Source organism: Glycine soja, chromosome 8 (genome assembly GCF_004193775.1).
Source record: "Glycine soja cultivar W05 chromosome 8, ASM419377v2, whole genome shotgun sequence".
NCBI classification, from domain to species: Eukaryota; Viridiplantae; Streptophyta; class Magnoliopsida; order Fabales; family Fabaceae; genus Glycine; species Glycine soja.
In genome coordinates this window covers 34,860,104-34,884,427 of record NC_041009.1, presented here as the reverse complement: position 1 = coordinate 34,884,427, position 24,324 = coordinate 34,860,104, and the positions used below count along the sequence as shown (strand labels likewise).

General features: G+C 36.2%; 1 pseudogene; it reads left to right on the top strand.

Annotated features, from left to right (window-relative positions):
* Window positions 1–7,699: 7,699 nt before the first annotated feature.
* Window positions 7,700–24,324, top strand: part of LOC114424103 — a 38,278-nt pseudogene continuing 21,653 nt past the window's right edge.

Genomic DNA, 24,324 nt, shown 5'->3' with positions numbered 1-24,324 from the left:
TGTTCATGGCTGAAACTCAATTGAAGTGATTCACTGGAATACTTTGTCCTCTTAGTATGAGGTTGAAGCTATTTAATTTCTGAATTTTTGCGAGTTTCTTAATCCCTGAGTATGGCGGGGAGCCAAGATCAGTTAGAAGTCAAGTTTTAGTGGAGTGATGGTACGAATATTGGGCCCAAAAGTTATTTTGGTGCTACTAGTATTGTAACCCTAAAAGAAAGTGTTCATTCTCACAGGCCAAAAGGTTAGTTGTGTGTCTTATTTCTTTTTTGGAATCTCTTTTAGTCCTCCTATTAATACTAAGATGTCAATGTCAGAAAGTGTTATGTTGTTCCTATTTGTTAGTGTTTTTTTGTTGTTTGTCACTGTTTGTTGTAATGAACTCTACACTGCATAGTAAGAAAGACTAGCGGTTGGACAAAGTGAAAAGCATGAAGGTGTAGGACTATTGGTGTGATACGATTCATAGAAAGAAAATGTTGATGTAGTAGAAAGATATGTTGTCTTGTAGATCCTTGTGCACATGTATATTGAGCATATCTTTTTTTTTGTGCCTTGGTTTACTGATATCCCTTTTTTCCTTTCAGAAATTGAGGAGGGTTTGCATTAATAGCATTAGCGAGACATTTGCTTCATAGAAAGGAACTCTTTCGGAGCATGTAATTTTCATAGAAAGGCTTTAACAATAGAAGTCTCATATAACTGTTCCATTTTTCTCAGTGAGTAGTTTGTTAAATTTAAACTCCACCTCTCTGGAGCTCTTTTATTCCATGTTGTGTTTGCTTGTTCCTCCTTACAACGACATTGTTTATGTCATAATATTTTATCAAAACCATAAACTAATTTTTAAAAAAATAAATTAAGGTGGTTTTAATTCCTTTGTAATTTCTCTAGAGTATACTTGTAGCTAAGGGTTCATGCCATGTGATTTTTCATGTGTTCACGTATTATTGACAACTAAGCTTACCAGTCCCAAATTCACTACAACTTGTTGCCTTGCTGGTAGATAGGATACAAAGAAAATCACATGCATTAGCCGAAGAAATGTGATGATATTTTAACTAGAGATTGTGTTGTCATGCATTCAATGATCTTTGTTTTTATTTTTAGAGATATATATGAGATCTGTAAGTTTTTGTTTCTGTTTTGAAGATAAGGAGTATGGACCAAGAACTGTAAAAGATTTAAAGTTAATTAGTGCTGGAAAAGTATTGGAGAACAACTAAACAGTGGGAGACTGTCAGAGTCCATTGTGTGATCTACCTGGTGGAGTTACAACAATGCATATGGTTGTGCAGCCACCTTCTATGGAGAAAGGTTTAGTATCACTAAATACTATTTATTTTAAAGGCATGCCAAAAGTTTGTTTTACTTGTATATACAGTTTCAAGATATAATGTTATTCTTTTAAAGTATGATTGGATTGAGTTCAGGTTCTTTTCATAGCTTCTAGCTAAACATATTCTTTTCAAATTGTGAGTAGTGGTCTAATAACTGATCGGTTTTCATTGGAAAAACACTTTGCTTGTAACACCAATAGCACTCCAAATTACTCCCAAGTGCAAACTAATAAGTAAAAACTAAAAACTAAGTATGTGTGTGTAAGTAGTTGAGAGAGCTTATAAAAATAACTTATAATGTGTTCACAAGTTGTTTTCAACTAGTGTCTGAAAATAGTTTAACCTAATTTCCTCTTTAATTGTTGAAACAACTTATAAAAAAGAGCTTTTATGGTAAGCACTTAATCAATAAGCACTCTAATTAAGTTGTTTATCCAAACAGACCATAGATATAAAACTTCTACACGTATGTGCGACTAAACAATTTTAAGTTCATTTGGTTGTGGTGTTTTATCTCATCCTTTTTTTGACATTCTGGTTTTTTGTTTCTTTTGAAACAAATGTTAGACCCTAATTTCGTCCGGGGACTATCATTCACTGATATTTTGATTCTCGCTAGTCGAATTACGATGTTCGACACCAATTACCGTACAAAGCAAGGAATCACTTAGTGTTTTTGATCAAGAATACAAAAAGATACCAAGGAAGGGGGCTAAAGGGTCTTTTTTTTGGATTTTCCTAGACCTAAGCTCGCCCAGGCTAGCATCTAGCTCGCCTGGGTCATGAAATAGCTTCAAGGCTAAGCTTCAGCTCGCCTAGGCGAGCTTCAACCGCCCTAAAATGGTTTTTTCTCTATAAATAGCCATGATGAGGGGGGGGGGGGGGGGGGTTAAGGGGTTGGAAGGTTCAACACTTGAGGGAATGAGAGAATTGAGAGAGAAGAAGAAGAAAGAAGAGGAAATGAAGCTGAGGCGCTATCGAATCGCGACCATGATCATTCCCTACGTCATTTCTTGTTATATGTTCTTCGTGCGACAGTCGGTTAGTTTTATTTTTAAGGATTGAATGTGATCTATGTACCCTTAGGGGTCCCCTTTGTTATTATGTGTACATTCATCTTCTCCATCTATCATCGGTAATCTCATTTTTTTGTAAAGTTTAATCTTAACAGATCACTAGTTTCGTAAAGTTATATTTAAAGAGATTGAAAGTTAATAAACAAAACCAAAATAAAACTAACTCATAATTGAATTTCTCTCCATCAAAAGTCACTTGAGATTGTTAAAGGTCCAATGCCTTAACGACCTTTTTGTTTTTGTTAATTAAAATGAATCTTTCAAAAGCATAAAACCAATTCAACATACATACTTTCTCACTTTAAAGAACTACGTAGGTCTGAATTCCTCATCGCACCTGAGGATACGTAGGAGCAAGGGCACCCCTTGTCGACCCCAAAAAATAAAGAAACATAAAAAGAGAAAATACATAATTTTGAAGTCACGTTACGCACACTCGATTAAAGGTTTTCGTCCCTTGTGACAGGTGCGCAAGGTGCTAATACCTTCCCTGTGTGTAAACAACTCCCGAGCCCTTATTTTCAAAATTCGCACATCTTTTTGGTTTTTTTTAACGTTTTCCTTAAATAAATGTTGGTGGCGACTCCTACGCGTTTTCTTTTTGGAAGACACACCTTTTCTTTTCGCCTTTCGCACCTCCGTCGTAGGGTAGGTTGCGATAGATGACGACTCCACTAGAGACTTGTTAGAGAGTTAAGCGATTCAATCAGTGTGCAATGTTTTATCGTGATTTCTTCTTTATTTATGTTCCATTTTTCTCTTTTATCTTTCATTTTTTCCATATTTGTATATAACCTTTGCTATGTTATTGTGTTTGGTGTGTGTCTGCTTATCTATTACATTCGCAGTCATAAATATTTTTGTTCTATGCACATATGGCACTACACCTTTGCACAAACGTTGAGATATTAGGCCCTATACCCGAGTTTGTGTGAGACATAGGGAGTGGAGGTCGATCTGTGGTCATGCTAGGTCTTCGACTCGCTTGATAATAGTGAAGCCTCATATACAGTTTTCCTCTTTTGGTGATGCATTGTCGCTGGTAGTCCCTACCGCCACAATGTTGTTACCAAAGAGGATGATATCTCTAGAAGCCATTGAAAGTTACATACAACCACCCTTGGGAGTTGTCACTGCATAGCGAACTTTTTGATCGTTTCCATTAGGTTCATGAATTAGGGACATAGAATAAACTCATTATGTTTTGTTTCCTTGATCAAATCATGTATATCTTTATAATGTCATAATAGTATATATCATTCCTATATTTACCATTTTATTATGTTCACACGCATTTTGCATAAATCATTACATTGTCATACTAAAACTAAAATCATACACATCAACAAGATTAAAACTCAATGTAAACATCAACAATCATAGCAAAATTATCCAAACTATACAAAGCATTCTCAAAATCAAAATTAAATTGTTCAAACTTAACAAGGATTAGAGAGAGCAAGAATAGATGAATCATTTTGTTTTCCTCCTTTCATTTATCATTTTTTTCTTATTCTTATTTTTTTTTCAAAATTATTCAATAATTTAAAATTAAAAAAATTAAACACAAATAAACATACACGTACCTCAATCGCTTTTATCATTTGTTGTAATGCGAATTAAGAGGCCTGCTATCTTTGAAATGCTTGCTGAATTAAAAAAAAAAGTTCTTTATATGATTAGAATATGACTCCCAGCAATGTAAAAAAACATATTAAACTATCATAGTACCATAAATAATTGAGACAAAAGAAGTAAAAAAAAGTTAAACTACAATTTCGGTCCCCCTAGTTTCCTAAATACATGATTTTGGTCTCCATGATTTTTAATTGTGACATTTGGTTCCTCTAGTTTTATAAATTGGTAATTTTGGTGTCTCTGGTAGTTTTTTAATTAATAATTGCGATTAATAGAGTTATTAATTAATTATAAATTAAATAAAAAATTTAATTTTTAATTTTTAATTTTTAATTTTTTTAATAGAAGACTTATTATCCTAATATGGTGTTGTTGTCAATAGAGTCACATGTGGCAGAGGAGGTGGAAGAGGTGTTTGCGGAGAAAAGGGTGAACATAGTGTTGTGGAGGATTAGGGTTAATAATATTTTATTGAAGTTTTTAATAATTAATGATTTCTTGATTAATTTATAATTAACTTAGTAATTATATTAATCAAAATGATTTGTTAATCATCTTCTAGGGGGACCAAAATCTTAAATTTATAAAGCTAGGAAGACCAAATGTTACAATAAGGGGGACTAAAATTATAGATTTGAAAAAATAAGGACCAAAATTATAATTTAGCCTAATATATATATATATATATATATATATATATATATATATATATATATATATACACATATATTTGGGAAAAATAATAAACTAAAATTAATACATACATCAATACATAATAACATAAATTTATAATTATTAAATTTAATGAAATAAATATATGAATATGCATGCGCGACAATTATCACACATGCATTTTCGTTAGTGATAAAAAAAGGTTAAATTAGTTTTTTAATCCTCTAATTTATTTTTTATATTCAATATCACCATCTAATTTTTTAAATTGATTCAATTTGATTTTCTAAGTATTTAAATTGATTTTGTTTGGTAATTATTTTTAAATTGTAAAAAATCTCATTTTTTTGGTCATTCAAAACTATCACTAAATGATTTAAATTGCTATAAAATGCATATTTTTTAAAAAAGAATTAATTTTAAAAATTAGATGATCAACTAAATGATTTAAAAGATCAAATTGAATTGATTTTAAAAGTTAGAGGATTAAATTGAAAAAAAAAATTATAACTTAAATAATAAATTAAAGAAGTAAAAAAACCAATTTAACCTAAAGAAAAATAGTAAATTGAAAGAAAGAAAAAAACAATACAAATGCATCGTTGCGAAAACTTTATTACGAAGTATTTGAACTGGACTTATGTGTTGTAGTGTTGTAGTTGTAGACAGTAGACACCTCATTTGACAAACTCAAAAAACCCACTTGGGCCCCACATTTTGCCAACCTAAGCCAATCAAGACTTTTCGTTCCGTCTCCAATTTTCAAATTTTCAATTTCGAACCCAGCCACCTTCTCACGTTTCTGCCAATTGTGACACCCTCTACCTCTCACATATATACTAATAAATGAATAAAAATTCAAATATTAATTAAAAGTATTTTTAAAACATTTTTAAATACAAGCCTTTCAAAGGGGTAAAAGACTCACATTCACTTTCTTCTACATCATATTCAAACTTGTCCAAATAAATAATAAAGTCATCTCGGCTCAAACAAGGATGTCTAAGTTTCATACAATTAACATAGAACTTATATCCTAATGTCACATCCTATCAGAGCGTTGTGTTCCCGTGCCCTCTAGCATGATGTTCTTCATAGTCATCCACCTATTCATCTGCTCCCCCGAACACAAAGTTCAAGATCATCACAGGATCCAAACACAAATAGCAAATCGGGAGTGAATTATCACATTCCTAACTACTAGAGAAAAACAAGACAACATATAGTAGCAAAATACAATTTACTTAGCATATCTCACATTATTTCATCACTTTGTCATTCAAAATTCACTTTTCAATCATCAATCACACCTTTAAATCATCAATCATAATACACAAGAATCACACACTCCGATCAAGACATAATAACACATCAATTTCATAATAAACAATTAGCAAGCATATGCAACAGTTATGCTAAGACTCAAGCCTATATGCAATGTGGTACCATGTCAGTGAAAAACCTCATTGGGTGCCTAGGAGTACATGACAAGACAAACCACACATTAGCAAGTCAAGTCACTCTCACTAGGTAATATCATAGGGAGACCAGTTAGGGTCACAGTGTTTTGCGAGAATGCTCCAACCATATGGGATCAACATAGGCTTAAAGGAGCACTCAAACCGTGTGACCCCCAAGGCCTACACTCCGAAGAGTCCGTCAGGGCCTCTCCCTCCTGATTCAGGTCCAACCCAGAAAATATTTTAGCACACAGACTCTATCTATGAACTGTACAAAACACACGAATCCTCAATTGTTCTCAAAATAGTTTTAACTCGTTGCCCTAAAAGGGACTTAACATTAACTCGTCGCCCTTAAAGGGACTTAACATTAACTCGTCGCCCAAAAAGGGACTTAACATTAACTCGTCGCCCTTAAAGGGACTTATAGTCGTGTGATTGTACAATTAATAATTAATACTCAATGCACACAACATCTCAATCACATACATACGCAATTTATCACATACACTCGATCTCAATCACAATGGTATAATCTCAAAATAGCATGTTATCACATCTCATGAATCATATTCACTTTACCTATGAACTATGCAATATACACAACTACTCAATTATTTTCAAAATCATTTTAACTCGTCAGGTTCCCACAATGGATCCCATCACAATACTCGTTGCCCTTAAAGGGTCTTACAATTGTGTGATTGCACAGTTCATAGTTCACAACTCAATACACACATCTCATCTCAATACACATGTATTTCATCATCTGTCACATGTTCAATTTATCACATAATCACAGTTTGAATCATCATTTCATAACCTCAACATAACAATTTATACAAAAGATTTTATCACAACATGGGGTGTAAAATTCCTAAAATAGTTTCTCACAATTATATCAAAATCAATTAATCAAATTTATGGGTTAAACACAAAGACATCAAGAGCACTCAAGTTTATCAATCAATTCTCATTAGAACATCAATTGGTACATAGAACACAATAATATTGTATTTATAATCATAAAGAGAAAATTATAATTCAATAAACATCCCAAAATAAACCCAAATTTAGTTCTCTAAGGATCCCTAAACATGTTCATTCTAACCCCTAATTGCGATAAACTCATCTTTTACCTCTAAGTGGACTCACGTGTCTTCCAATAGCGACAGCGGCATCTCTAGCGGTTTCCTGAGATTCGTCCAATTTTTCTTCCGACTGCTCTGATAGAGTTCGCAAACATTAGAGAGACGGAGAAGGGATTGAAGTCTCCACTTGTACTGTCTTCATGAGATTCCTTTTTCTCCCTCCACAAATATTATCTCACAAATCCCAACGGTGAAAGTATGCGCAATTGAATTTCGAACAACATATCCAACTACTTGTGATCCATTCCAATGAAACCTATGATCTTTTCCTCCCATCTTTCCCCTTTTACCATCCAACCAATCTTATAGCTCCTTTCGACAATGGTGACGATTGATCCATTCCAATTCCAATTCATAAAAAAATGCCATGTCAGATCCTTCATACACCCAACTACCACCACCGTGCCTTAGATTCGGCGATTCTGAGTCATCTTCCTTCGATATTGCTCAGAGCCAAAGAATACAATGACGACGACATCGACAATGACCATTCCGTGAGTCTCTTGCAACACTCTCTCCCTTCCTTCAAAGAAATTTCCTTCAGCAAGCCAACCTTGCCCAGGGCCTCCAGCTTCACCATAACCCGCAACAAAGCCTCTCGAACCCGCCATTGTTTCTACCAGAAACAGCTCAGGCGTATCGCCTGCCAAGATTCATTGCCCTCCATCTCTGTTGACACTGCCTCCACCACCACCACCGCCACCGCCACCACCACTAGGTCTTCCCTCGGCCGTGAGGTTGCCTCTGAGACCTTTCTCTTGACTCGCCTCGGCTTCAAGATGCTCCGATATCTCGAGTACTAACTTTATGTTTTTTGTTAATTGTTTTGTTGGAGATCTTGAATCTACTAGTGTTGGGAAAAACTCGATGGGAGGAAATACCAGGGAGATTCCTGTGGACCACGAGCCACCACATAAAAAAACCTGATACCACACTCTAACCCAAAACCTTAAGGCTTAGGTTTATGAGTCTTCTCTTCACTTATATGGTGCTCAGCCTTTCCACTTCTACCCGATGTGAGATTGCACCTCACACTTGTACTCCAACACATCTCTCCCTCAAGTGTGAGTCTCTTCCACATGGTAGCCCCCCCCTCGAGCGAAAGTCATCATCCACGAGTATAGCCATTAAAGCCTACATGCTCTAGCTACCTACGGTACTTGCACCGCCGCTCCATCTGCGGGACACGTTGCCTAGATTCACCGCCAGGAAGACTTTCGATACAAGGGATACCCAAGGCTGAGATCCATCACCGCCATCTTACTCGTCTGAGCCGGTCACCAAGTTGAACCATCTAGCTCTGATACCACTGTTGGTGTTTACAAATTTGAAAAGTGGAGAAGAGCCATGCAAGAAGAGATGCAATCCTTGCATGAGAATAACACTTATGAATTGGTGGAGCTGCGAAAAGGGAGAAGAGCCTTGAAGAATAAGTGGGTGTATCAAATCAAGACCGAAGGTAGTAAATCAAAGCCTCGTTATAGAGCTCGGTTGGTTGTCAAAGGATTAGGTCAAGAAAAAGGCATTGACTTTGAAGAAATATTCTCTCCCTTGGTAAAGATGTCATCCACCGAGTTGTCCTTGGCCTAATAGCAGTGCAAGATTTGGAGATTGAACAACTCGATGTCAAGACGACGTTCCTTTATGGTGATCTAGAAGAATAAATCTACATGGAGCAGCTCGAGGGATTCAAAGTTCCGGGCAAGGAAAACTTAGTGTGTCGCCTCACGAAGAGTTTATATGGCCTTAAGGAAGCACCAAGGCGATGGTATAAGAAGTTTGAAGCTTTCATGGAAGAACATGATTTCAAAAGGACGAAAAGTGATCATTGTGTCTTCATAAAGAGGTATGCAAGTGGTGACTTTCTCATACTTCTACTCTATGTGGATGATATGTTGATTGTTGGACAAGATCGCATAAAGATAGGTTCTTTGAAGAAAGATCTAAGCAAGAGTTTCACCATGAAAGATTTGGGATCGACTAAACAAATCCTTGGGATGAGAATAACTCGTGATAGGACAAAAAGACTGTTATGGCTATCCCAAGAGAGGTATGTTGAGAAGGTGTTGGAAAGATTCAACATGCACAAATCAAAGTCGGTTATCACACCACTTGCTGGACACTTCAAGCTGAGTTCGAAGCAAAGTCCCACAAGTGAGAAAGAAATGGAGGAAATGAAGAAGATTTCATATTCATTTGTAGTAGGCAGTCTCATGTATGCAATGATATGCACAAGACCAGGTATCGCCTATGCAGTTGGAGTCGTCAGTCGCTTCTTAGCCAACCCGAGGAATGAACATTAGGTTGTTGTCAAATGAATCCTCCAATATCTACGTGGAACTTCCAAAAGATGTCTATGCTTTGGAAAAGGAAAACCTATGTTAGAAGGATACACAGATGCAGACTTGGCCGGTGGTATTGATTCAAGGAAATCAACATCAAGATACCTAACTACTTTTGCAGGGGGAGCTATTTCCTGGCAATCAAAGCTGCAAAAGTGTGTTGCATTATCCACCACTGAAGCTTGCAAGGAGATGTTGTGGATGAAGAACATGTTGCAGGAGCTGGGAACAGATCAAGATAGGTATGTGTTGAAGTGCGATAATCAAAGTGTAATTTACTTGGCAAAGAACTCATCATTTCATTCCCGCACAAAGCACATTGACATAAGGTATCATTGGATCCGAGATGTCCTCAAGGAAAAGAAAGTACATCTTGACAAGGTTCACACAGACGAGAACTGGTCAGACATGATGACCAAAGTACTAGCGACAAAGAAGTTTGAAGATTGCTGTCAAGGTGCCGGTTTGCTACTACACCCCAATTAAGTCGGGAGGGGGAGATTTGTTGGGATCCCTCCTTAATTGGAGAGGTTCTAGAAAATTCTAGAGCTTTCTAGAAAAGTGTAGAATTTTCTAGAACGTTCCGGAGAACTCTAGAGTAATGTAGAACTCTCTAGAAGCTTGTGGAAGAATGTTGAAACCTCTAGAATATTCTGGAGATGTGTGGAACCTTCTGGAACCTTATGGAAGGATATGGAAGGGAGTAGAAGAGTGTAGAGACTCCTAGAATGTGTGGAGCATTCTAGAGAATTAATCTCCACCCTAAGATACAAGTAATCTCCACCATTCATTGTGGAGGTGGAGTAGTATAAATAAGGGTAGAAGCCTTCATTCCTAACCATCCAAGTAGAGAGCCTCTCTAAGAGAGTAGATAAATAGCTTGGGAAGTCTCTATCCTCAAGCTTGAGTGAGCCACCGTAGAGTGAGTCGATCCAAGAGACAAGAGTGAATCCACTCCTTGGAGTGAGAAAGCTAGAAAGTTAGAGAGCCTCTTTGAGAGAGAAGATAAATAGCTTGGGAAGTCTCTATCCTCAAGCTTGAGTGAGCTACCATAGAGTGAGTCAATTTTGTAAACACATCCTTGTAACCCTACTATCATTTTGTATAGTGGAAGAATCTTCATATTGGAGAATTATAATCGTGTGCTCTCATTACTACCTTTAATTACTAAGTGTCTATCTTAAACTTCACGAAGCAGGAAAGTTCGAGTTTTCCCAACAACTAGTAATATGACAACCAAAGTAGAGTATACAAGTGAGAGGATGGGCCCAATAGGAAGTGAGGTCTAAAACAAAAGTTGAGGCCTTTTAGTCAACATGTGAATTTAAAGCTCAAGTTTTAGTTGTTTTACTCTTGAGTTGGCCTTGGTTTGAGGTTTATTTACTATAACTTGATCCAACTGATCTGAATTGGTAATGCAATTAATATGAAATTTTGCTATCTCTCTTGTTGGAAATACAAATTATATATGTACACATAATTCTATAATGTTTGGTTAAATACTAAATTGATAGCGTTTTAAAAAAAAACTTAAGCAAATATTTCACAAACTAAAAAAAAGTTATAAATGAGCTAAACAAGCCAAACTCAAGCTTTAATTTTTTTTAAACAAGTCAAGTCCAAGCTTTTAGTTAGTTAGGTTTGTTTCAATAAATGAGTAAAGATTGAGGCACAAATTTTTTTCACAAGCTAAGCCTAGATTTCTAGTGCGTGGCTTGATTTGACTTATTTTCACTCTTATAAGGCACCTTTACTCAATGTCAAATGGTTTAAGTTGAAATTTAACATCCTGCTGTTTGTTTGTTTTACACGAATATCTTCGCATGTACCAGTTATGGACGCTTTCTGATCATTTATTTCTGTTCAGGGTAGGCTATAAATGGATTACAAGATTTCTTGCCCTTGGTTGTTATGCAGTACTGCTTTTCCCAGGCTTTATTCAAGGTCTGAATTCAGTGGTCTATAACATGATTCTGATACGTATAATTATGTATGTCTAGATTCTGATTTGAAATGCATTAGTATCACACATCAATATCACATATCCATTGCTCTTCTGTTTTATAGTTGGATATTACTATTTCTTCTCCAATCAGATACGCAGAAGCATAGTTTATGGAGATAAACCACGAAATAGGTATGCTTTATCTATATTGTCAATTTGTCATTTGTCTCTCCATATTTATAAATTCCTACAAGTGTTGTAATTTTGATTAATAGCTTATTTTCTTTTGCAGGCTTGACTTGTATTTACCTAAAAATAGCAATGGTACCAAACCAGTTGTTGCTTTTGTTACTGGTGGGGCCTGGATTATTGGGTAAGTGATGTCTGTGATTAATTTCAAATTTATGATTTAATGGAATTAGGTGTTAGAAGGCTTTGATGTTGTTTTTTGATTGAGAGGATATTCCTTAGCCATGGAGTTATTATCTGTTGGTATATGAGCTTCAATTCTTATTTTTATCACCTATTAGAAAGAGAAGTTCATTTATATGTATACTCAGCATTAAACTTTGTTAAAGATGACGCATTGTCGATGTTCTACTACATCATGGTGGTGGCAAAAAGGTTTTCATTTATTGAGATGCATCAGGATATTGGTTGAACTAATTAGGTTTGGTAATTGTGTGTCAAATATTGACCACATACACGAGTATTTATATTGACAACTGTAATTGTACAATGATATCCCTAATAAAGGCTAATTGTAATAAAATCTTACACATTAACATGATCTAGAACTAGTATTTACATGTGCTATATTTAATACTCCCATTCAAACTGGAGCATATAGATCATGTGCACCAAGCTATTCAACCTGGGACCCTTTGTGGGATTTGTTGAACATGCCAACAAAATTGATCACTGGAATTGATAAAGCCAGTTGTAATTTTGCCTGCAAGAGCCTTTTTTCGAATGAAGTCAATCAATTTTTATGTGCTTGATTGTCTCGTGAAACGCTAGATTAGAAGCAATGTAGAGAGTGACTTGGTTATCTCAAATCAACTTCATTTCCTTGACATCTCCTAACTTTAATTTTGGCGTTAATTGTCAAAGCCACGTTATTTTACATGCTATACCTGCCATAGCACGGTATTTAGCATTCATATTGGAAATACAAATTATGTTTTGTTTCTTGCTTCTTCATGAGATTAAGTTTCCCCCATGCCAGTAGCCTAACGTGGATCTTCTATCATATGGAAATATTGCCCAATCAACATAAGAGTAGCTTACAATCTTGGTATCACCTTTGTACACACAAAGCAAACCTTTTCTGGATGCATTTTTAATGTATTTGAGGATGCAAACATGACATCCTAATAAGCACGACAAGGAGCATTCAAGAATTCACTAACCACATTTGCAGCGAAGGCAATATCAAGTCTAGCTATTGTAAGGTAGTTAAACTAGGTGCCAATATTTTCCTGGGTTCTTTCCATTCCTCCTGACCTGGGTTTAGCTTGACATTGGGATCTATAACTATAATCATATCAAAGTTTGCAATCAATCAGTCTTGTTTCCTCAAAAATGTAAAAAGCATATTTGCTTTGACTAAGGATAATGCTAGAAGCAGATTGGGATACTTCAATACCCAAGAAGTATTTGAGAGGACTCAAGTCCTTGGTTTGAAACTGAAGGATCAGATGTTGTTGGAAACAAAGAATGCCCATGATCATTTCCAGTGATGACAATGTTGTCAATGTAAATCACAAGATAAATGCAAGTACAAAGTGCATGTTTGGTTCTCCGTTACAAAATTACTTTTGAGGCAAAAGTAATTTTGCCAATGGATCAGGACCCTTGTTTTTGTGTTCATTTTGTTTTTATCCTTTTGATTTACATTGAAATGTTCCCGCAATATTTTCAACTGCAAACCAAACATGCGCTAAGACACCAAAATTGTGTAAAAGAGGTTAAGGTTAAGGCAGACTGGATCAAACCCTAAACTACTAATACCATATTAGTTTTGGTAACTGTGTCTAATGTTGACCACACACGTATATTTATATTGACAATAGTAACTTTGCAATGATATCCCTAATAATACTAATTGTAGTAAAGTCATACAGATAATAATGTGCTAAAATTACACTTGCTGCATGAGCTATATAAATATTTAATATAACTGTATAATGTCTTATTAAGTGGGTAGTTTCAACCTGAGGACTTTCTAATTCTATACCATGTTTTTCTTTTTTGAAATTTATCTTACCCCATGCAATCGGATGCCATTAATTTTATTATTGAAGTATTTGATGTGTTTGTGTGTGTCTAGTGTATGCAAACACACATTCACTATTTACCAATTCTGTTCTTACTAGTTTTGAAGTATTTGCATTGTATTTGTGCAGTTACAAAGCATGGGGTTCTCTTTTAGGTCAACAGTTATCAGACAGAGATATCATTGTGGCATGCATAGATTACAGGTGATATTTTCTTCCCCAATTCTCATTAGTATTTTGCTCTAGGTAATAGATATACTATCTGGCAGCATTAAATTTGTTATGGAGACAAATCCTTATCTGTACTACTAATGAAGAAAACTCTTTATTCCTGGGTTCTATTTCAACTGTATCATCAATTCTCTATCTTTTTTCTGTTTTAATTTAGGCTTTAGGCCAGGTCCTCATGTTTTTAGATTGTACTGTCGGTTTCTTCTTGTTATATTATATATTGATGATAAAATAAAAATTCTTTGATGAGGAGTGCTGGCAACACACTCTTTAACACTCTATATCATTGGTTAAAAACTTAAATTTTATTGAAACTACAAAATCATGAGTCATTAAATAATGTCACACCATTAACTTTTATAATTTCTAATAAATTTCAACCAATAAGAGTCTGTTTAAAAGGATGTGTTAAAGTGGGTGTTGCTTGCATTTCTCACTCTTTGATGGTTTTCCTTCTTCTCTTTTTGTTTCGAAAATTCTTTTGAGAAATATAAAATATTGTTATATAATTAGGAAAGTCTTATGTTTAAGCAAACCATTATTTGTAGTGAACCCCCTGAATAGCCAACTTTTCCTAGAGTTTTATGGCGACTCCTGAATGGCTCTAATATCTCTAATGTGCCTCTTTATGCAAGTCCTCTTTGAGTTTTAAAGCACAGACAAATAGGCAATGCACATTGCACTGGCCCATCTTGTGCTGAAATTCAACTTTCATGTAGAAGAATGGATGTGGCAAGAATCTAGCACTTGCACTTGATCATAGAAGCCTGATATCATGTCAACGACCAATTATCTTAAAAGCTTTAGCTTGTTAGATGAAGGGTCATTAATAGCGAGATATATATATATATATATCTTTAGCTTACCCGAAGTAGAGTGTATAATTTTCTTTTGGTTTTATTAATATAAAGAGTAGTATAAGGTCATTATTTTGTATCACAACTATCCAAATTGAATTAGTGAACATAGTTGTTTGTGTTGATTCTCTATCTCATTCTTGCCTTTTCATCTCCTCCTAAAAGTTGAACATATTAGTCATACCACCCGTATGACCAGTGTGTCAGCTGTTGGTTTCATCTTGTAGCGTTCCTAGCATATGGATAATGGAACTCCTTTATTAGCGACTTTTCATACTGTTGTTAGAGTTGATCATTCAAAGTTCACTATTCACTATTATCTGAATTTCATTTCCTTTTTCTGGTTTCAAAACCCTTGGGAATTTGAGATTGAAAAATCGTCATTACGATTAAATTGTTTCCCAACAATGCCAGAATAACATCATTTATTGCAAGAAAACTTTCCCATATCCATTATCAGAATTGCTAAATAAATTAATTAAAATATATAAACAGTGTTTTAGATGATTTGAATCATATTTTTGTCTACTTCCTCCATTTCTATATGTTAAGATATATAATATTGGCTAGGAATATGACCAGAATATTCCTTATAGGACTCGAGCAGATACCTCTTCTCTTGAGCTAATTTTGGAAAGTAAATTAGGCTCAGTTAGTTTCTATGACAGCTTATCTAGTCTTGACATTGGGCCACTCAGATAAGTTTTACAAGTTTCATGCTCCAAATGTCCAGTCCTTTTCATGGGGAATGTGTTCTTAAGATGTCCCACTTTAAAAGACTTGAGCAACCCTCCTCCCTTTAGCTAGTGTTTAGGAGTGAGTCTACTTCTAATACTGTCATTTTTACCTCTGCGTTCTTCTGTTCTAACCCGCTTGATGCCTCCACTCTCAAATTGTTTATTCATTTATTTTAACTCAATAAATTGCTCTCAAAAAATTACTAATGCTGGGTCTTTTTTGTAACATGGTTTTGACTTTTGAGTGTTAGTGATGGCCACGAAGACCAACAGAACAAACAGAGAATGTACTGTTTTTTACAGTATAGGGTGCAAAACATGGTCGGAGTCCTAAAGATCCACTAAATTCTATCCTATTTAGTGCAAATAGTAAACAGGGGGATTGTTGAAATGGAAAAGTCCAAGCCAAAATGAAAACTGGTAGTGAAAACAGTAATGAAGAAAACCAACACGAGGAAATCAGTGGCTTTTATTAACCTCATCACAAACTACTAAAAGCACATGTAATTCAAATTGGCTCTGTCAAGCTGCATGAGATTCACCTAATGATAAATAGTGTACTAAATTGAGTGTTACTTGCTCTGTTGCTGTGTTATATAACATCTCTTTTCTTGCAGAAATTTTCCCCAGGGAACCATCAGTGATGATATATGATGCTTCTCAAGGCATCTCATTTGTGTGCAACAATATTGCAGAATATGGAGGTGACCCTAACAGGTAAATAATCATTCCCTTAACTCCAAAGTTTTCTCATTTAGACATCCAACATGTTCACTTGCTTTAAGGGTAATTGCTTCTCGTGATCAATAATGATGCCTTTTTCATAGAATTTACCTAATGGCCTGGGGCAGTCAGCTGGGGCACATATTGCTGCATGTGCAATTGTGGAGCAGGCAATCAAAGAGGCAGGTGAAGGAGAGAGTACTTCTTGGAGTCTTTCCCAAATTAAGACTTATTTTGGTTTATCTGGAGGGTAAGTACTTGCAGAAAACCTCTTTCAATCTTGGTATGTTGCGTTAAAAAAAAAAACTATACTTTCTCTAAAGTCAAAACACAAAAAAAAAAAATTGTCTTATACGAAGAATTTAAATATAAGTAAATTTGACTAATTTCATCTTATTTAATTGTGATTTTATTTTTAATGATTTTTTTTATTCATGATATTAACGGATATTTTAAAAATAATATTATTTTTTAATTGAGATTTATAATAATTAGTGTGAAATTAATTATTTTTGTATATATTTAAATTTTGATAATGATGCAATGACCGGTTAAGAAAACTCATTAGTGGAAAAAAAAACTCATAAACCTTAGGGTTGTGGTTAAAAATGTGATTTCTAGCCCACAAGTGCACTTTGCTAAGTCCATTGATGGCGTTGTTTCCGGCCAAGCCCTGCGTCTTTTGTCGGGGCATACCCACTTTTCTATTTTGCAAGTACTTTGTTGGGATATGCTAGGTGCACCCAGCAATATTGCTGGTGCACCCAGCAATTCAATGAAAGGTCAATTTTGCCCTTCATTTAAAAAAATAAAAAGCATTTTTTTCCCTCTTTCGGAAGCATTCTCTCTTTTTCACTGTGTCTCTTCCGCAAAAGCTTATTCTCTTCTCTCTTCCCCGACAAGCTTCTTCTCCGCGAGCTTCTCCGACAGCCCTTGGACCCATTTGCTTTCGAGGTAGGTGGCCTTCTTCTTAGCTTTGGTTTTGTTATGCACTACATTAGGGTAGGTTAGTGTAACGTTAGGTTAGTGGAACCTTAGGGTAGAAGACGGAACCTTAGGGTAGAAGACGAAACCTAGGGTAGAAGACGAGAGGGGAGAAGACGAGAGGACGCCGGAAAAAATGGCACAAAAGGCTGACGACGGCGTCTTCCGGAAGACCCGTTAGGGGTTCTTCCGGAAGTTCCGGAAGAACCTTTTCCGGAAAGTTTCCGAAAGAAGTGTTCTTCCGGAAGTAACCAAACGTCTTCCGGAAGAACACTTCTTCCGGAAGACTTCCGGAAAACCTCTTCCGGGAACTTTCCGGAAGAAGTGGTTCATCCGGAAGAATTCCGGAAGACGCGCACTTCCGGAAGAACTTTCAAAGTTCCGGAAGACCTTTCCGGAAGAACCCCTTCTTCCGGAATGTTTCCGGAAGAACCACTTCTTCCGGAAGTGGTTTTTTTGTTTTTTTTTTGTGTTTTTTTTTTAAAATTTTTTTAAACAGAAATTGTTTTGTTTTTTTTTAAATGAATTATTTTATTTATTTTGGTTATTTTGTTTTTTAGATTTTATGAAAAATGAAGTTTGGGTTTTTGATGTCATATTTTTTTTATAATTTAAATTGTGTATTTTTACTAAATATTAATTTGTAAATTAATTTTTTTTTATAAAAGTAGTTGTGTTTGTTTTTGTTTATTGTTTTTTTTTAAATTAGTGTTTTTTCTTTAAAAATGAAGTTGTCTATTTTTATAATTAAAGTTGTGTGTTTTGGAAGTTTTATAAAAATACTAATTTTTTATAATTAATTAGTTTATTTTATTATAAATGAAGTATTTTATTTACTAAAAAAATTGTGGATGTTTACTAAATAATTTTTTTTTACATTAGTTGTTTAATTTTTTTTAAAAATTAAGTTGTGGATGTTTAGTAATGAATTATTTTTATATTAGTTGTGTTTTGTTTTTATAAATGAAGTTGTTTATTTTTTTTTTAAAAAAATTAACTTGTTGATGTTTACTAAGTAATTTAGTTGTGTTTTTTTTAGAAATGAAGTTTCTTATTTTTTTTTAAATTAAGAGTTGGATGTTTACTAATTAATTTTTTTTACATTAGTTGTGTTTTTTTTTATAAATGAAGTTGTTTAATTTTTTTTAAAAATTAAGTTGTGGATGTTTAGTAATGAATTATTTTTATATTAGTTGTGTTTTTTTTTTATAAATGAAGTTGTTTAATTTTTTAAAAAAAAATTAAGTTGTGCATGTTTATTAATAATTTTATTTTACATTAGTTGTTTTTTTTTATATAAATGAAGTTGTTTAATTTTTTTTTTAAAATTAGGTCGTGTATGTGTGAAAATAATTTGATTTAAGTTAGTCTTATTTGTTTATAAATAAAGTTGATTTTTTATAAAGAAAATTGTGTATATTTTGACCGAAAAAAATACGTGTTCGACATGATTTACAGATCATGGCCAGAACACGAGGTTTAGGTCGTGCCATAGGTAGAGTTGTAGGCAGAGATAGAGCTGCTGACGAGGATGCTGGCGATGTTCCCGAGAGGCGTAGGCCTACTGCCTCAGCCCGTAGGCTACGCGTTCATCAGATGACTACGGAGGGACGTGATATGGCTGAGGACGTCGCTGACATGACTGATGATGTCCCTGAGCAGCCTACGGAGGCACCTGAGATGCGTGCGGACGCACAGGATGCTGATAGTGGTGAGGGGTCAGATGGTGATGATGCTGCAGAGGGATTCCCTGGTGGTCCACGTGACCCGTCAGTGCTCACATCATTTGCCGAGCATGTTGCACATGCCGTGTGGAGTGGACAGGTATTTTAATTTGTTAATCATTTGTCATTGTTTATTTATTTGTTTATGATTAATTTTTTTTAATAATTGTATAATTTGTACTTCAAATCAGGAACGTCCTGATTTGAAGTTAGTGTCACATGGGAGGAAGCTGACACTGATTGGGAGGCCAGTGCCTGAGATTGAAGGCCTGGTGGCTGCCACAGGATTAAGTCCACTGATAGATTGTTCAGTTATTACTGGCGATCCTGGACTTATATCCGCATTTGTGGAGAGGTGGCACAATGAGACTAGCACCTTCCACCTTCCAGTAGGAGAGCTGACGATCACATTGGATGATGTGTCGTCCATTCTACATTTGCCCATCACTGGCGCCTTGCACAGTTTCCACGCTCTTTCTACGGAGGAGGCCAGATTCTTGCTCACGGAGTTGCTGGAAGTGTCTGCGGAGGAGGCCAGAGCCGAGACAGCACTCACACGTGGAGCATATGTACGATTAGGATGGGTTCGTGACATTTATGAGACCAGATGTCAGGCCCGGCGGTGGATTGTCGCAGCTCGCGCTTATTTGCTGCACCTTGTCGGTTGCACTCTTTTTGCTAATAAGAGTGCAACATACGTGCATGTGGTCCACCTTGACGCTTTCCGGGACCTCGCTCATAGTGGTGGTTACGCTTGGGGGGTTACCGCGCTTGTTCATATGTACGACCAGTTAGATGAGGCTTGTAGGACCACCACCCGACAGCTTGCGGGGTACTTGACGCTATTTCAGGTAAATTTTGTGTTTATTAATATGTTAGGTTCGATTATGATTTAAACATGTTTTTATGTTATTTTAACCTCAATTATTGTGTAGTGCTGGATCTATGAGCACTTCCCTAGTGTGCATCAGTGCGTGACTGACGATACATACCAGGAGACGTCCCCACATGCTTCCCGGTGGTTGACGTCGAAGGCGCACATGAAGGGCATCACAGGAGCATCCTACAGGGCACGTTGTGATGGTTTGACCGTCACAGATGTGTCCTGGTTGCCGTACATGGAGCATCGGGGTGTTAGGGCGTTTCAGGAGATTTCATCGTTCCAGGGTCAGCTCAGATGGGGTCCTATGATCGTCGCAGTTCGACCGGAGAGGGTGGTACGCCAGTTCGGTTACATCCAGAGCATCCCTCCGCCGCCTGTTAGTGCACGATTGTCACAGGATCAGATAGATGACAGGTGGATGGAGTTTGCGGATCACTTACTACCTGCGGGTCAGCCTTGTTTAGTGCCTGGGCAGGTATCTGCGGATTACATTTAGTGGTTTTTCCGCATATCTCATCCTTTCATGACACCGACCCAGGCAGCTGACCAGCAGAGGGATGCACCAGCTGCAGACCCTGAGGACTACATACAGCCGCCCAGCCCCCAGGTTCCAGTGGCATTTGACCCCCCTCCATATGTGGTAAGATTATTTGCGCGTTTAATGTTTTATGAGTTGTTGTTTATTTTGAATTTCATAATAAATGTTTTTACTGACTTTGACAGGATGATTATGAGGGATATGAGGCGATTGCACACAGGTTGGAGCGTGTGCTCAACCTTAGGATAGTCACTGCAGGCACAGAGTTATATGACATTATGCAGGACTGCCTGACGATTGCGAGAGGGGGACCCAGTGCTGATGGGACGGTCAGGGCTCGTCAGAGACGCCGCACGGACCATTGATCATTGTATTTATTTTGTTGTGTTGTAGTTGACATGAATATTTGTAATTATTACAGTTTTTGTTTAATATAGTTGACGTGTTTTGCACAGTTTATTATTTTATAATATAGTTTGTTATTCCAATTGTTTGTGGTCCTTAAGCGAAGTTTACGGTTGTTTTAAATTTATTTTTAAAAAAAAGGAACCTAGAATCATGAGTTTTGTTTGTCAGAATTACATAAAAAATAAAAGTTTTTAAAATGATTAATAATTCATAAGTGAACCTATTTTCCATGTTCAAGTACCCATGTTTGTAAGAATTACATAAAAAACATAAGTTTTTAGAATCATGAGTTTTGTTTGTAAGAATTACATAAATGAATATTTTTTCCATGTTCAAGTACCCATGTTTGGGATTTTTTTGCGTGGGTGTGGCAGTGCCCTGAGACAACGGAGGACGGCAATTTCTCATGTTTGGACGTCAAAGAATCCAAAAAAAATAGTCCCGTTCCATGGTTCCGTCAACTAACACGTCAAAACAAAGCCTCAAGATCCAAAAAAATACGAAATGAACCCTTTTTCCATGTTCAAGTACCCATGTTTGGGATTTTTTTGCGTGGGTGTGGCAGTGCCCTGAGACAACGGAGGGCAGCCATTTCTCATGTTTGGACGTCAAAGAATCCAAAAAAAATAGTCCCGTTCCATGGTTCCGTCAACTAACACGTCAAAACAAAGCCTCAAGATCCAAAAAAAATACAAAATGAACCCTTTTTCCATGTTCAAGTACCCATGTTTGGGATTTTTTTGCGTGGGTGTGGCAGTGCCCTGAGACAACGGAGGGCGGCCATTTCTCATGTTTGGACGTCAAAGAATAAAAAAAAAATAGTCCCGTTCCATGGTTCCGTCAACTAACATGTCAAAACAAAGCCTCAAGATCCAAAAAAATACAAAATGAACCCTTTTTCCATGTTCAAGTACCCATGTTTGGGATTTTTTTGCGTGGGTGTGGCAGTGCCCTGAGACAACGGAGGGCGGCCATTTCTCATGTTTGGACGTCAAAGAATCCAAAAAAATAGTCCCGTTCCATGGTTCCGTCAACTAACACGTCAAAACAAAGCCTCAAGATCCAAAAAAATACAAAATGAACCCTTTTAACAATTAATTTTTTGGACCACTGAAACAACGCATTCAACTTTATTATGGGAATTAAACACGCCGTAAACATATAAAGGTTACATCAACGAAAAAACAAAAAATTAAACATGACATTCAGTTCTTTAGCGACGTCCCACTGACCTCGTCTTCAACATATTTAGTAAAGACAGCTAAAATTTCTATTGGTCCATATTTTTTCCAGTAGTTAGATTGTACTAACACCTTCAGCAGTTCTTCGTTGGTGATCAGCTCATTTATTTCATATTTTATAACCATATCTGAATACTCAAACCGAGCTGGTTGGCGGAAAAACAATCGTCTTACCGTTTGTGATTCGTGAATTCCAAGAGGGGGAATCCCTTTAGGTGCAACTTGCTTGATTAAATTCTCCAGTTCATCGATGGTACATGTTGAAGGAATTTGAAATTTCTTAGGATTTTTTCCTGTGAACGCGCAACCAACAAATTTGTTCTGCGGTGGCATGTTCCATTTGTCGTTGTAATACAGGATCGCGTCATGAATACGAGGCATAGTGCGTTCAAGTAAGTTTATTATTCCATCTGGTGTTCTTCCAACGGTGCATAATAACTCAATCGGACCAACACAAGAAAATTGATCATTACACATTAACATTGTGTTGACATCGTCATCATTTATCAATTTGATACACTCAAAGCGAATTTGGTTACCTGTATCGGTGAATGGCTTCCGGTAGTGAATTTCATCCAAAAATTGTTTGTCGGATAGCTGAAGGGTATTGTGTATTCTGGTTTTTAGGCTTGCAAAATCACACCTATTTGGTACTCGAATGGGCACCGGAGTTGAAGTTTGGAAGTAAACCCCAGTATCATTGTGCATAATCGATCCATTTGGATAAATGAAAGCCAACCTTGAGTTGACAATCGTCTGACTGCTAGTTTCTCCTACAAATGCCATAGTTTGTGTATCAGTTGGGAGATTATTTGAAAGCAAGATAATGTGTGATTTAGTAGCCTAGTCTGCCATATATATAGATGGTTGTGACCGAGCCTTTGTTTAACTTTGTTTACAAAAAAATAGACACGCGTAAATGTGTAGTCAAGTCAGTCAATGTGTTGTCGCTAATGTGTAGTCAAGTCAACCAATGTGTTGTCGAGCGACTGCTAGTTTCAAAATGTGTACTGAAGTCAACCAATGTGTTGTCACGCTCAAACTGTAATACGCATGCATGTCATTATGTGTTGTCAATTATGACAATGATGTATGCTGCACGCGTAAATGATTTTTGTTGGACCAACAATTTCCTTGCTTAACCAAACGAGTAGTTGATAATATTAATTGGTTAGTGACGGGTTACAACGAATTATATCGCATAATGAATACAAATAAATAAACAATGAATGTTTAGTCTTCATTTAGGTCTACATAGTGTGTTTTGAATGACATCAAGCTTGTGTATTCCTGCATTCTACTAATATATGGAATTGCCCATTGCTTTGCCTGAGAATAACAATTGGTTGACCACAACAGCGCTGGGGGCGGCAACGGACAATGGTCTTTCAAATAAACCTGTTGTACATGAACAAACATTATATCATGCGCTGACCGTGCCAAACGAACCAGCGAAGTCATTGCATAATTGTTACACTAACTATGTTCAATGTACCTGAACAAAATGATTTCCAAACACGTGACCGACACATATGATGCGGTGGCCAGAAGAGTCAGGTGGTGGTTGACTTCTAAGAGGGAAAAATGTCATGCTTTGTTGTTGGGACAACGATACAAGGATTACGTTATACCGTGAAGCAATCACATATCCCATGTCTGTTATATCCATCCACTTGTCCACACTAACCTGAATGAACCAAACATACACATGTAAGTAATTTAAACATTGTTATTAAAAAAAATTAACCTAAAAACATACCTTTGAAAATCCATCAATAAGTAGGGACAACTTTAATTGTTCAAATCTCTCTGTCCCACCGAAGAGGTTCATGTACTCATGCGACCACCTGCCAAGTTCTTTAAGCAATTCATTACGCACTAACGGCCACGAATCTTCCCCCATACCTAATAAAGCGCCAATGGACCGATATCCACAGTTACCGTCCGTTTTCACATCCACAACGTCACGAATGAAACCTTGAAAGAATGACGCAAATTGATCCAACATCGGGATGATCCTTGTTGGCTGACGCGGTTGAGAACATGATGCACTTTGTTTCACTGGAGAGTTGCTGCTTTGAACAGAATGAAAAGC